Genomic DNA, 13,156 nt, shown 5'->3' with positions numbered 1-13,156 from the left:
TCACAATTATCAACTCATATTCCAGAGGAAAGTGTTGGTTTGATTCAATAATATGATTAATCCTAGTGAACACGTGTATTCACTTGGAACTGAACAAAGCAAGAACATATCCAGTGACGAAACTTAGGGGGTCAGGTAATTACGACCCCGTCGTCGAATCACGTAACTTCAGCTCCAAGTGGTTCTTGGAAATGGATTCACAGTAGAAGCCACCAAATTGCTGCGCGCGGAAACCTATCCGAACTATCTCGGAAACGGTAAAACCTACAAGGTCATTTAAATTGAACAATAGCTTTCTGTTATGAGGAGCTAGAATAATTTCTTTCCAGAACAAAAATGTCAGTGGTTGTTTTTGAAATATTCGCCAAAAACTGGAATTGCCGAATTTCGTTTTTTGGCTCTACCGCCTCCGTTTTGTTTCCATGCAATCATTTCCCAGTAGCTTGACTGCATTAACTTTTTTCGATATCATATCATTTTTAGAAACATGTGGAATAATTTTCCAATGGTCGGTGGTTCAAGTCCTAGTATGAACGATTGATTTTCACTTGCTATCGTCCAACCCGTGTTAGGAATCACACGTTAAAAGGTAAGACCTCCTTAATCCTTTGCTCGCACAAGTTTCGACTTTTGAGGGTTGTCGTACGTAGGAGTGTGACAGCTGGTTAACAGAGGAACAGACAGAACAGACAGACAGATTCCAGGATCGCTTCCCAAATTTCTGCTACCACAGTTGTTGGTTGATTAGTCAAAACACCAACACTGACATAAAAACTTGGCAAATTGACTTGGGTGTCACACCAATAGGTGGTTTCACTTATGTCTCGCTTGCGTCTACGCAGTTATTTCTATCAAGTACTTTTCTTGGTTATATTTTGTCCTCAATCGGGGACCGCTTGCCCGGTACTAACGATGCCCAACAGGCTGAAACAGCTGTCTACCGGTGGCGGTAGGGCCAAAACGAATATTTTAACACAAAGTGTCACAAACAACGAATATTCCAAAAACACCCACTGATCTGAAAACTAAATTATCCTAAACAATCTCAGCGGTTGTTTGACGTAAGTTTTCAAATCTAACATGTAACAAGAGTTACATAAATTTTCAAAGAGTGGTAGTTTCAAAAAATGTTTGAAATTCATATCAAAATGAGACCATTTGCTAAGTGTCTTGTAGAGTACCAAAGATAAATACGGAATACTGCAAAGTGAGATATCAAAGTGAGCTCCAAAACAAATTCTCCAGAGAGAATCCGCTTACAATACTGCAACACATGGCGGATTCAACAAGGAAGCCTATAACTTTCGACAAAGAGCACTTTGAAGTGGAGAGAATTCTCATTGAAGTTAATGTACCGCAAAGTGTTCAGTTCAAATATTTTGCATAGAAGTAAAATTTAATTAAAATCATCAATCCTTTAATGCACTATTGTATGCATTCTCTAATTAAATGATTTGTAATATAACGGGTATATGAAGTAAAACGGCTGTCGAAAATCATTTCATATTTTAAATTCACTGGTGTACCAGAAAGAGAACTGGGGATTTTCAAAGCTCCACTTGCCGTGTCAGTAGCAAGTTGTACTGTACGTCAACAGCACTAATTTTTATTGATTTTTGACTGTTATCTAGTGACAGAAATCGAATGTTCAAAAACCATCATTGTAAAGTGAAAAAATGAAATTTTTTTCCTAAGCAATCCTGTTCAGAAGTTTTGTTGACCCTGCTCAACTCACTTCTTACTATACTGGTAAAACGGTATTCGTTACGTGTTCAGATATACAGTGTCCATAAACTCTCTACTACCTACTACTTAAATGTTATTGAGTTTTACCTGAGTAACACGTAACAGCACACTTAGATAATGACAAATAAGATTTTGTCGAAACGTCGGTGAAATTATAAATAATATCATTCGATAGTCTATCAATAACTTTTCGATAGTCGACGTTTCGCCATCATCTCAGATGGCATTATCAAGACGAGTTACTGCTTCGCTTCGAGAGGTGTAACTGTTATATATATATATATATATATATATATATATATATATATATATATATATATATATATATATATATATATATATATATATATAATAATGATTATTCCCATATTGATTTCAATTTAAGAGCCACCGGTATATAGTTGTTTCAGCCTATTGGGCATCATCAGTACCGGGCAGGCGGTACTTGATTGAAGACAAAATGAGTTGACCAATAGGTGGTTCCACTTATGTTTCGCTTGCGTTTACGCAGCTACTTTTATCAAGTACTTGCTTGATTTTTTCTCATTTTGTCTTCAATCGAGGACCGCCTGCCCGGTACTGACGATGCCCAATAGGCTGAAACAGCTGAATACCGGTGGCTCTTAAATTGAAATCAATATGGGAATGATCAAAGAGTACTTATCTATTAATTTTTTTATTTTCATGGAATTATTTTCCAGCAGCTTGTTTTAGTGTGAATTGCTTTATATTTTCAAAGGAATTACAAAAATATTCTTGCTGAATATTTTTGTAATTCCAGCTTTTCCAATGGAAACATTGGAAAAGCTGAAGATCAAGAAATTCTCAAATATTTCAGAGTTCATTATAGTGGGTTCTGAATAAGGGGATATGGCCATCACCCATCTTCAGAATAATGTAATCAAGAAACATGGGGTCTGTGGCAAATTTTGGCGTGCCGTAAAAGAAAAGACAGAAATACGACTTATTGCTCTGCTGATGATAGCATTCTTGTTTTTTCTTCCAACTCAGATGACCAAATATCAGCAGCTAAAGCACACTTCTCTCAACAAGAAGCTGTATATTCTGATGAAGATCTGGAGGAAATTATGACTGAGAGTGATGATAACCAAGTAGAAATCAATGTTGCACCGATTTCACAGAATTTTGCAAGCCAAGCCAATTAATTTGTTTGTTTCTTTAAGGACAAAATACAAGCACTACAGGCGCTCTGAGAGGTGCTGGAGATTGAATCCATTTGGAAAGGCGTTCTCAAAAAGTTCATCCCACATAAATGCAGTTCTTCAAATGGAAGTGTTCTGGTACACTGGAGTTCGAAGTGTACTGATTTGAACTTCAAAAAGATGAGCAGTCGTCGCGTATTTCTGATATGTACCACTCTTCATGGAATAAAATGTGCCAAGTCACTTGAACACATCCCGTGTAAAAAAGAGACGAATCTACAACTTTTCTTCGATGTTCTAGACTGTGAAGGATGAAAGTGACGTTCGTACCTCCAATCAGGCGGATGGCTCTTTTCTGGATGAAATTCAGCAGTGTCAGGGTATGCTCAGAAGTGGAACTTCTTACATGAGAACAATAGTCCAAAGAAGTTCTGGTTAGGAACAGTGTTCCAAGCTTTTGAAAAGCAGCCTTTGCAATTCTAGCGACATGATTGTACCAAGACATATTTGAACCTCCAACAAACTCATTGAAACATAGAGCGAAATTGTTTGCCCTTACATTATTATATCTGGTTCGGAGACATTTATCTTCTTGGATGAAGCCGATGCCTGGGTTTTCGTAGCAGTGAACTGAACGTGGTTACCCCAATTCAAAATCACCTCTAGATCCTCATTAAGTTATGCAACCTCTTGCTGCCTATGAAGATGTGCATCCGTAGCCGTTATCCTGAAAAGTTCCACGCATCTCATTACCGTTACGTTAGGTTTGTTTAAGTCAGTTTGGGTTGGGTTAGATCACAATTTGAAGTTATGATTCTGGAATACTAACGATAGTAGCTTCACCTTCCAGCCTGGAGTTGCTGGGTTCTATCAAGACAAGAGTTGTATTTCTGACGAAAGTTTCAACCATCGACAATTGCATCCTTATGGAACAAAAACAGTTTTGCAAAATAGAGTCAGTCTTCAGCGATGCACAGGTGCACATCCCTGTGAAGATGAAATATTGGCGATAATCAATGCCCCTGCTTCAGAAAATTTTGGGCATTTTTGGGATCATTTATCCACGGAAGAAACTTTGGAGCAATCTCTCAATAATCAAAAATTCCGTGTAAAATATAATATTCAGTGCTTACCCGTGAAACTGATTATTGAATAACATCTTCAAATAAGAAGTTCAATCAATTTTTCATGCCTGATAGATAAGGAAGTTTTGTTGATAGAAATGAGCTTGTCGACTTTCATCTAAACCTAGAGTTGTCTCGCTATCTTTGATGTCTAACGTAGTTGTAGACGGAACGTCAGCATGATAATCTGCAGATTACTGTTAACAAATCCAGAAAATAACTTCGACACAGTTGTCTCCGTCCGTGGAAATTTACACACGTTCGTAGATTGCTTTTTGTAATACACAAGTACACCTTCGTAGATTGCTTTTTGTAATACACAAGTACACCTATCCGGTGTATGTATCAAGAGTTTTTGGGTGACTCGAAGTTTGTTGAAATATACGAATTGATATGAGTCTATTGAATTTATTGAAGCCTCTGGAGACACCCTACATTTTATTCTATGAAAGAGAGGACATTGGCAGATCAAGATCTTGAGATGATGTGATACTCCAGGTTTTTCCCCAGTTTTCCTGCTGCTGAAAAAGCAAATACGGCACCGGAATTAATCAAGTCGCTCCGAAGCCCCAATTGATTTTTTTGTTGTTATTGTTGTTTAATAATTTTTTGATTTGTATTATTTGAAATAAACTGTTTAAATGTATAATTTCAAAAAATTACCTGACAATCTTATAGAATTATTTGACAATTACAAAACTTTCCAAAGTGATTTGGTCTATTCGACTCTCCACCGCAACCCGCAAGGGTTTATTGTGGCTCAAACCAATTCACATTCAACAAAATAAACCCAGATTCTTAACGAAGCCGATTAGTTTTTATGGTAAGAGGTCTTTCAGGTCAGATGGTAAGAGTATGGCTCTGCCGAACTCTCAAAACCTGATTCGATCCCCAGCGGATCACGCACATAGTTTGTGCTCTGCTGTTTAATCATTTTCCAAAATGAGGTTACACACACTGTCTTCCGATAGTGCGAGTCTCTGCATATGACGATTCAAATTACCTGTAAAGAGGCCTGTTAGACATCGTAGTTCATCCCTACAGTAGTCCAACAACTGTTTGGTATCAAGCTTCGAAGGGTGAATAAATGCCTTGGAGTGAGCCAATCCTGAAAGATTCTGCAAGAAGTCCCAACTATCTGTTCTGGAAAATGCTAAAATCTAAATCTTGCAGGTGGTTTCACCTTCCTTCCACATCGTGTCACAATCTGCGATTTGCTACCAGTAGCCACAGGAAAATTCTTGTTTCTTTTCTGTTCTGCGTTTTATGTCTATATAGACTTAAGACTCTCTTGATTTTCTTTCTGAATATCTAGCTCTTCCAATTTAAATTTTCCCTTCAGGGTTCTAATAATATCAGATTACGAGTTGGAATCTCCGTTTGATTCGATTTCAAGGGAGTAATATAATCTCTGGATGGGTCTCATCAAAGTAACGATTGAAGTCTTGACTTTGACTACACGAACTTTTCCATCTTCACCGAAAATAACTTCTTACACTCTACCCAAAGGTTAATCAAGTCTTTTCAAATTCCCATTCTAGATAATGGTGACCTCCCCTTTCTTGATTTCTCTATTGTTATGCTTTGTCATTTAAAAAATTAATTGAATCCGGTATTCACATCGAAATCTCTTTCGTAGGTTCAATCACATCTTCTGAATGTACTTACCTCTAATGACGTCTCATTAATGAACTATCCACTTCATCCAAACAGGGTGTTCCAGATTCTTGACTATTGTTCGAGGTAGTGAATTTATTACAGAATCACAGTGACATAACACAGTTTACAACTCTTCATGTGTTGAACAAGCTCTTCCATAATTGTTTGCGTAGTAATTGATTGACTATTTCAATAAGGCACTCCCACCATCTTCCGCACCAGAATGCTTCAGGGGTATTAAATTATTAAAGTTCCAATTGATACCTAATATCGAAGTCAAATATTCTTCATCAGAAATCAATTTTTCGTCAGTTACAGTGAACTCCCACGCTCAAGGATCAAATTTTCCTTTAAACATCACTTGGATAGACTCCAAAATGAATTGTTGGAGTTCATTTTCATCACTGACGCTGGTCACACAGTTATCAACGTAAAAACCGTTGATCAACTTCAGTATTACTCTTTTAAAAACTTACAATTTTGTTGGCACTGATCAAGTGCGTTTTTTAGGTGGTACCTTATCACAGCAGCCATCAAAAATGGACTAGAAGTCACTCCAAATACTACTAAAAATTTCCCTTTCCAGCCCAGTGATGCCATATGGCATCATCGAATTCCTACCTATATATAACTTTGTGGGTAATTGATGGTTGCATAATTCTTCAATAATACTTGTTTTTTATAGATGTCGCATATATGGCCTGTTGATATTCTATTTTGTGAGTAACGTCAAAATCAGTCGTTGGTAGAAGCGTGTACTACAATTTTTTTTTTTCGATCAGTGCATTTCGTGATATATTACATGAATAATTCGGTATTGTGTATATTATACCGAAAGAAATCTATTGGAAAATGAGTACGAAGGGCATAATTTCACGATTCAGATGTCGAATGTAAATTTTTCAAAACTTGATTGAAGATTGCTTTGAAAATACAATGATGTCAAATGGTGTCATCGGGCATGGATGATGCAACAATGAAAAATGACGAAAAATATATTTTGACATTTGTCATCTTTCCTTTCTATTTGCATGACATTCCAGATGAAGATGGAAACAAAAATTCTCATATCATTGAATTTTTGATAGGTGTGAAAAATGACAAGGAAAGGACTGACTATTGAGGAGGAACGTCAGTTACTTTTTCTTTTAGAAGGTGATATTTCTGATATTGATATTAAAGAATCTGACGATGAAAAAAATTATAGGGTTAGCAATACGCCATACTGCCATTACCTCGACAAATATTGGCATTGCATATGAAGTAGATGAGAAAGACTCTGAATTCGAAGACAATTTACCATTGGCACATTTCCAGAAAACTCGTAGTGAGGTAATCAACAAACAGAAAATAAAAAAAAGAAACATTTCAGTGGCGTAACAAAGATTTAGATGGAGTCACTTCGGAGTGCAGCCTCACATTTTCTGAACCACCTGATCCAGAAATGACACCATTTTCTTACTTCAAATATTTCTTCACAGACGATTTGATCAGTTATAATGCTTACCAGACAAACTTATATTCTGTGGAAAAAACGGGCTTCTCTATAAACACAAATTCTGAGGAGATTGAGAGATTTTTGGGGAAGCATATCTTGAGTGGAATTGTAAAAATGCCCAGCTACCGAATGTATTGGGCAGAAGCTAGTCGATATGATCCAATCGTTGACATAATGTCCCGAAATAGGTTCGATACACTCCGAAATTTCTTACATCTGAATGATAACTCTAATATGAAGCCACAAGAGGATCCAGAATATAACAAGTTGTTCAAGGTTCGACCAGTAATCGATTCAGTTTGAGCTCACTCTCGAACCAGAAGAACACCATTCCATTGATGAAATAATTATTCCTTCCAAAGGAAGGAGCTCCCTGAAGCAGTATATAAAAAATAAACCTCATAAGTGGGGTATAAAAATGTTTGCTCGTGCAGGTTCCAGTGATATGATCTATGATTTTGAAATATATGTTGGAAAAGGAACAGTGAAGGAAGAGTCAGAGTTTGGAATAAGTGGTGACATTGTCATGAGATTGTGTGATAGTTTACCCAAAGCAAGAAATCACAAAATATATTGTGACAATTGGTTTTCATCCCCAGAACTCTTTTTCAAGCTGAAAGAATTGGGAATACTTGCTGTTGGAACTTTTAGGAGTAACATGTTGCCTAACTGCCAGCGGAAGGGGGACAAAACACTGAAACATGAAGGAAGAGGTTCTTTTGATTTCTGCTGTGAAGTTGGGAGAAACATAGTTGCGGTGAAATGGTTCGATAATAAATTTGTCCATCTCATTTCACCTTACAAAGGAGTTCATCCCGTTGGTGCCGTACAACGGTGGAGTATTGCCGAAAAAACCACATTGAAGTCCAACGCCCTGAAATTGTGAAGCAATACAACTTATTCATGGGAGGAGTTGACTTACATGATATGTTGGTAGCTCTTTAGAATACATTTTTCAGTCAAGAGATTCTATTTACGAATCTTCTTCAACATCATTGACATGTGTGTGGTGAATGCTTGGCTACTGTATCGCCGTCACAAGAACCAAAAAAATGAAAAATATGAACCACTGATTGCATTCAGATCCGACATTGCACATGGATTCTTGAAGGCAGGTAAAGAAATCAATCGAAATCATCAGCATCTTCTTCACCAAGAGCAACACTCGCCCCTACAAAAAGTGTCAAAGTTGTTGCCCCGATAGATGACGTTCGATATGATCTAATTGGACATTGGCCAATACATATCGAACCGAAGCAAAGGTGCAGGCTTTGTATCAGGGCATATTCAAGAGTGAAGTGCGAAAAATGTGGAATGGAATTATGCCTTACAAAAGATAAAAACTGTTTCAAGGAATATCACTTCAAATAAGTTGAAAGTTTTATACAGGGTGTTCCTTAAACACATGCTAATATTTAAGGAGGTGATTCTTAGACCCATTTTAAGAAAAAAACGTCTTATGGACGTATGTCCTAAACGCCTTGACTTTTGAGATACAGGGTGGCAAAGTTTTCAAAAATAATCAGTTTTTTAATAATAACTGAGATAATTTTGTAGACATCTTTGGCATATTTGGTACATATGTTAATTGTTATATGTTAATTTTCTCTGCCAGTGGCGTACGTACGAGTTTTGAAATGTATATTTTTGGCGAAAAAAATACTACGCCACTGCTTTATCTTGAATTGAAAATTATTTTTAAAATCCCCATACATTTTTGAGCACATTTGATTTGCTGGTTTTTCGCTCAAAAAATTAAAAATCGCTTTACTTAAGGATAAATTCCTTAAAAATCTGATGCGGTATCGTGCATCGACTGAAAGCAAACTAAGAGATCAGATTTGTTGCAAAATAATTGAGGATCTAAAAGGTATTTGTTTGTTGTCGGATGAACTGTTCTCAATTAAAATTACGTCATAACGCAGCACCGCTTGATAATTTTTGAAAGCATAAATTTAGTTATTCTGGAATAAATGACGTGTAGCAGAATTTATTTACTGCACCTCTTGGAAATATGGAATTTGTCGATATGTGATTTTTTTTAAAGAATAAAAGCCTAAAAAACAGCGTACCCACAATAGCAATAAAAAACGAATTCTCTATATGTACAAACGTCAGTAGCTAATATTGATGTTGGTTTGAAGTAAGGTGTTGGTGTTAAAGACTGTCACAGCGCGTTTTGATTGATTTTGAAATGTTATTGAAGTTATTTTGATAGTCCGCTGTTTTTCTAAATATCAGTAAATATGGTAAATTATACGAATGCGGAAATGGCGCAAATGCATTACGTATATGGCCTTGCCGATGGTAATGCAACAGAAGCCAAGCGCATTTATCAGGAAAGATATCCTAATCGTGTCTTACCAGATAGCCGAACCTTTCCAAATATTCATCGTCGACTTGGGAAAACTGGTAGTTTCAAGAAAGGGACTCCGGAAGGTAGACCTCGAGTAGTAAGAACTCCAGAAATTGAGGAAGCGGTGCTGCAAGAAATTGAGGAACATCCTGAGACGAGTACGAGGAAGATCGCTAGAACTCTGGATATTTGTCATCAAATTGTTTGGCGTATTTTGGTTGATTTTTTGTTATACCCATACCATATTTCAAAAGTGCAGGCATTACTCCCCAGAGATTTTCCACAGCGTGTGAACTTCAGTTAGTGGTATCTACAAAGTATTGCACTAAATCCGCAGTTTGAGACACAAATTTTGTTCACAGACGAAGCAAATTTTGTGTTATTCGTTTAGACTTACTGTTACAAAATAAAATAAAACTCGTTTTTGTGAAAAATTTATTTTTTTGCAGATTATGTTTTCAAATATTATTAGGGAATTGGTAATGCGTTATGAAGCAATTTTCAGATTCTCATTCATTTTAGAATTGATCTAATTTCTTAATTTGCTTTCTGTCGATTTTTATTTTTTTTGAGTGAAAATCATGCGTCGGACAAAGAAATACCAGGAGATCAAATTTTCTCGAAAATAAATGAGGATTTCAAAAATGATTTCATTTCGAAAAGAAAGGCGTAGTACTTTTTCCCCAAAAATATTCAATGCGAAACCCGTAGGGATGCCACTGTTTGAAAAAATACAAATTTGTATACATCAGAAAATGCGCCTTGAGACATGGAATATATGTACCAAATATGCCAAAGATGTCTACAAAATTATCTCAGTTATTATTAAAAAACTGATTATTTTTGAAAACTTTGCCACCCTGTATCTCAAAAGTTAAGGCGTTTAGGACATACGTCCATAGGAAGTTTTTTTCTTGAAATGGGTCTAAGAATTACCTCCTTAAATATTAGCATGTGTTTAAGGAACACCCTGTATATTTCCCAAACTGATAATTCATAAATGATAAATGAAAAACTGAACTTGTTTTTCAATTTTATTTATGTAATAATTCAAATTCACATACATGCATTATGCCGAATGCCATTATGCCATATGGCATCATCTAGGTTTTACCTCAAAATTTTTTTTCTGCATTATCTTGATTCAGCAACATAACTTGATGGAAAAAATAGGAAAAATATTATTTCGTTCCATAAATAATAAATTGGGCTGGAAAGGGTTAATGTAAAAATGTAACACACAAGTACACCTACTCGGTGTATTGACATGTATCAAGGGTTTTTGGGTGACCGACAATCGTGTAAAATTATTTGACAATAACAAAACTTCTAAAAATAGCATCTCCTAGTAATCGGAAAATATAGTCAGTCAATGCATATCATTTTTTAACAATTTTCTTTTCTCTAGTTCTGATATTTTCTATTATCTATCATCTCTGCCTGGAAATGTTCATAAAGACCACAAATTGCTTCAAAATTTTCATACATTGCAACAAATAATGGTAACACTGGCGGAGGTTTTCGTTTCAGTATTGTATTTGTTTTTCCTCCCTTCCTGCAAAGAATCTCTTCAAGCATTTTATTGTTGATGGACCAGAATCTTTGAATATTTCTGACTAAAAGCATTCTGGATTATTTCCATTCCTATGGAATTTTCTATTCTCTTCCCAAGTTTTGGATGGTATGTGCAAATTTCACCCGAACGGTAATTTTTTATTCCCTTTTGTGAAATTCCGCGCGAGGTTGCAGCGTTGAACAAAACACAAAGTCCTGTCACATGGGAAAAGGAGAAATAACATTGGCATCATGTTCGCCATTCCATTGTATTCTTTTCAGTGTTCGTGAAAGTATTCCCTTCTGTAGAAAATTTGTTTGAACTGTATGTCAACGGAATTCCTTTGCATTGAACATTTCTGAAATCACTAAATGTAGGAGCAAAATTCAAAAGTTGATTTTTTTCCCAAATTCAATGGGGATTATCTGTTCAAAAATTACTGAAATGAAAATTATTTATTCACTTATAGTTCAGTATAAAATTCCATTGCCAAGGACGATTACATAATTGAAAAAAGAACTATGAAAAACAGTGTATTTGTATAAAAAAATATTTCATTATATTTCATCAAGTAACGGGTCAGTCCATACATAGTTTCAATGCAAGTGAAATTTAATATCAATATTTATTGTATCTGAATTGAAGGGGTTATATTTTCAGGAGTGATTAATTTTTTGGGAAAGAAATTTTTTGGCTTTCTACTACTCCATCTTGATACAAAAAAATGTGGGAATCTTCCAAAGAAAGGATTCAGTTTGAAACTAAATAATTCTATACATGGATGTGTAGATCATGCAAAGAAGCAACTTTCAGACACAAACTGAAAGAAAGCCCTCCTGAAACAGCTACTTTCATATAAACATTGAATTACACCTAAGAAAACAAAATTCTTTCGAAAGAATGTTTATATGAAAGTAGCTGTTTCAGGAGGACTTCATTTCAGTTTGTGTCTGGAAGTTGCTTCTTTGCATGATCTACATATCCATGTATAGAGTTACTTATTTTCAAATTGATTACTTTCTTCCTTTCTTTGAAAGATTCCCAATTTTTTTTGTATCAAGATGGAGTAGTAGAAAGCCAAAAACTTTCTTTCTCAAAAAATTTATAGTATGTTATGTTTTATACTGTTCATTTGAATTATTCCTGTTACAATGACATAATGAACGTTGTTAGGGTGTGTTTTGCCAAATGATAATTTTAAAATACTAGCAATGCAATGAAACACCACTAACAAGTTACCCAGCTACGTCAGTAGTCGTAGGTTCGATTAATAAAAAAAGAAAGTTTGTCCATTATTGCTCCACCTAATTTTGGCCAGAAAAAAAAGGATGCCGCCTTGATAACTAAGGAACCCAATACTGAAATTTCTTGGTGAAACTATAAAGAATCTTAAATATGTCTTCTATAAAAATATCTGGGAAGAAGATTCAGCACAGGTAAAATATCAGATGGTAAAGAAATATTCAACATAAATTTTTATAAACCGGTATATTAATACAGAAAAAAAAACACAATACAAAAAGGCGCAGCATGCCCTGACAGAATCTTAACTCAACTGATCGGTTGTTGAACTCACAACGGTATGAGCTGAGAAACTATCATTATCAAAACCGATATATTGATATACTGATTTGAATAGCAAAGTCAATGTGGAGAGAAACAGGATTCATAAGTAAGAAAAATACCGTTAACAGTTATGTATCTAGTGGATGCTGATTTGTCACTTCAGAGTACCCAAATAATAATAATATTACTAAGTAATGATCAACATAAATAAATGAATGTCTTAGCTGTTTCAACAACCCCCGTCAGGTGTATTAGGGTTGCTACGAGGGGTGCAGTCAGCTCCGAAGGAGTCCGTAACGGTATTCAGTCTTTTATGGCTGGGATCTGCTCTCGCCTAGAGGACTACCACACTGGTATCTTATACAGAATGATTGACCATGCAGAGATACAGGAATGGAAGAACGGGAAGAATCCAATGAAGAAAACAAAACCCAAGCCGACGGTTCTATTGGCCTTAAAAGTCGATTGTGTAACTGAAGAATGAGCATA

At 35.6% G+C, this 13,156-nt stretch overlaps 1 protein-coding gene across 2 annotated transcripts in view; it reads right to left on the bottom strand.

The window, feature by feature from the left end:
- Nucleotides 1-13,156, bottom strand: part of LOC111513200 (beta-1,4-galactosyltransferase galt-1) — a 318,653-nt gene that overhangs the window by 256,599 nt on the left and 48,898 nt on the right. The window lies entirely within an intron of this gene.

This window comes from Leptinotarsa decemlineata, unplaced genomic scaffold (assembly GCF_025532065.1).
Source record: "Leptinotarsa decemlineata unplaced genomic scaffold, Ldec_3_MD MMD2_P_RNA_scaffold_2, whole genome shotgun sequence".
Lineage (NCBI taxonomy): Eukaryota > Metazoa > Arthropoda > Insecta > Coleoptera > Chrysomelidae > Leptinotarsa > Leptinotarsa decemlineata.
Note: the sequence above shows the minus strand (reverse complement) of the source record. Positions and strands in the feature narration are given on the sequence as shown.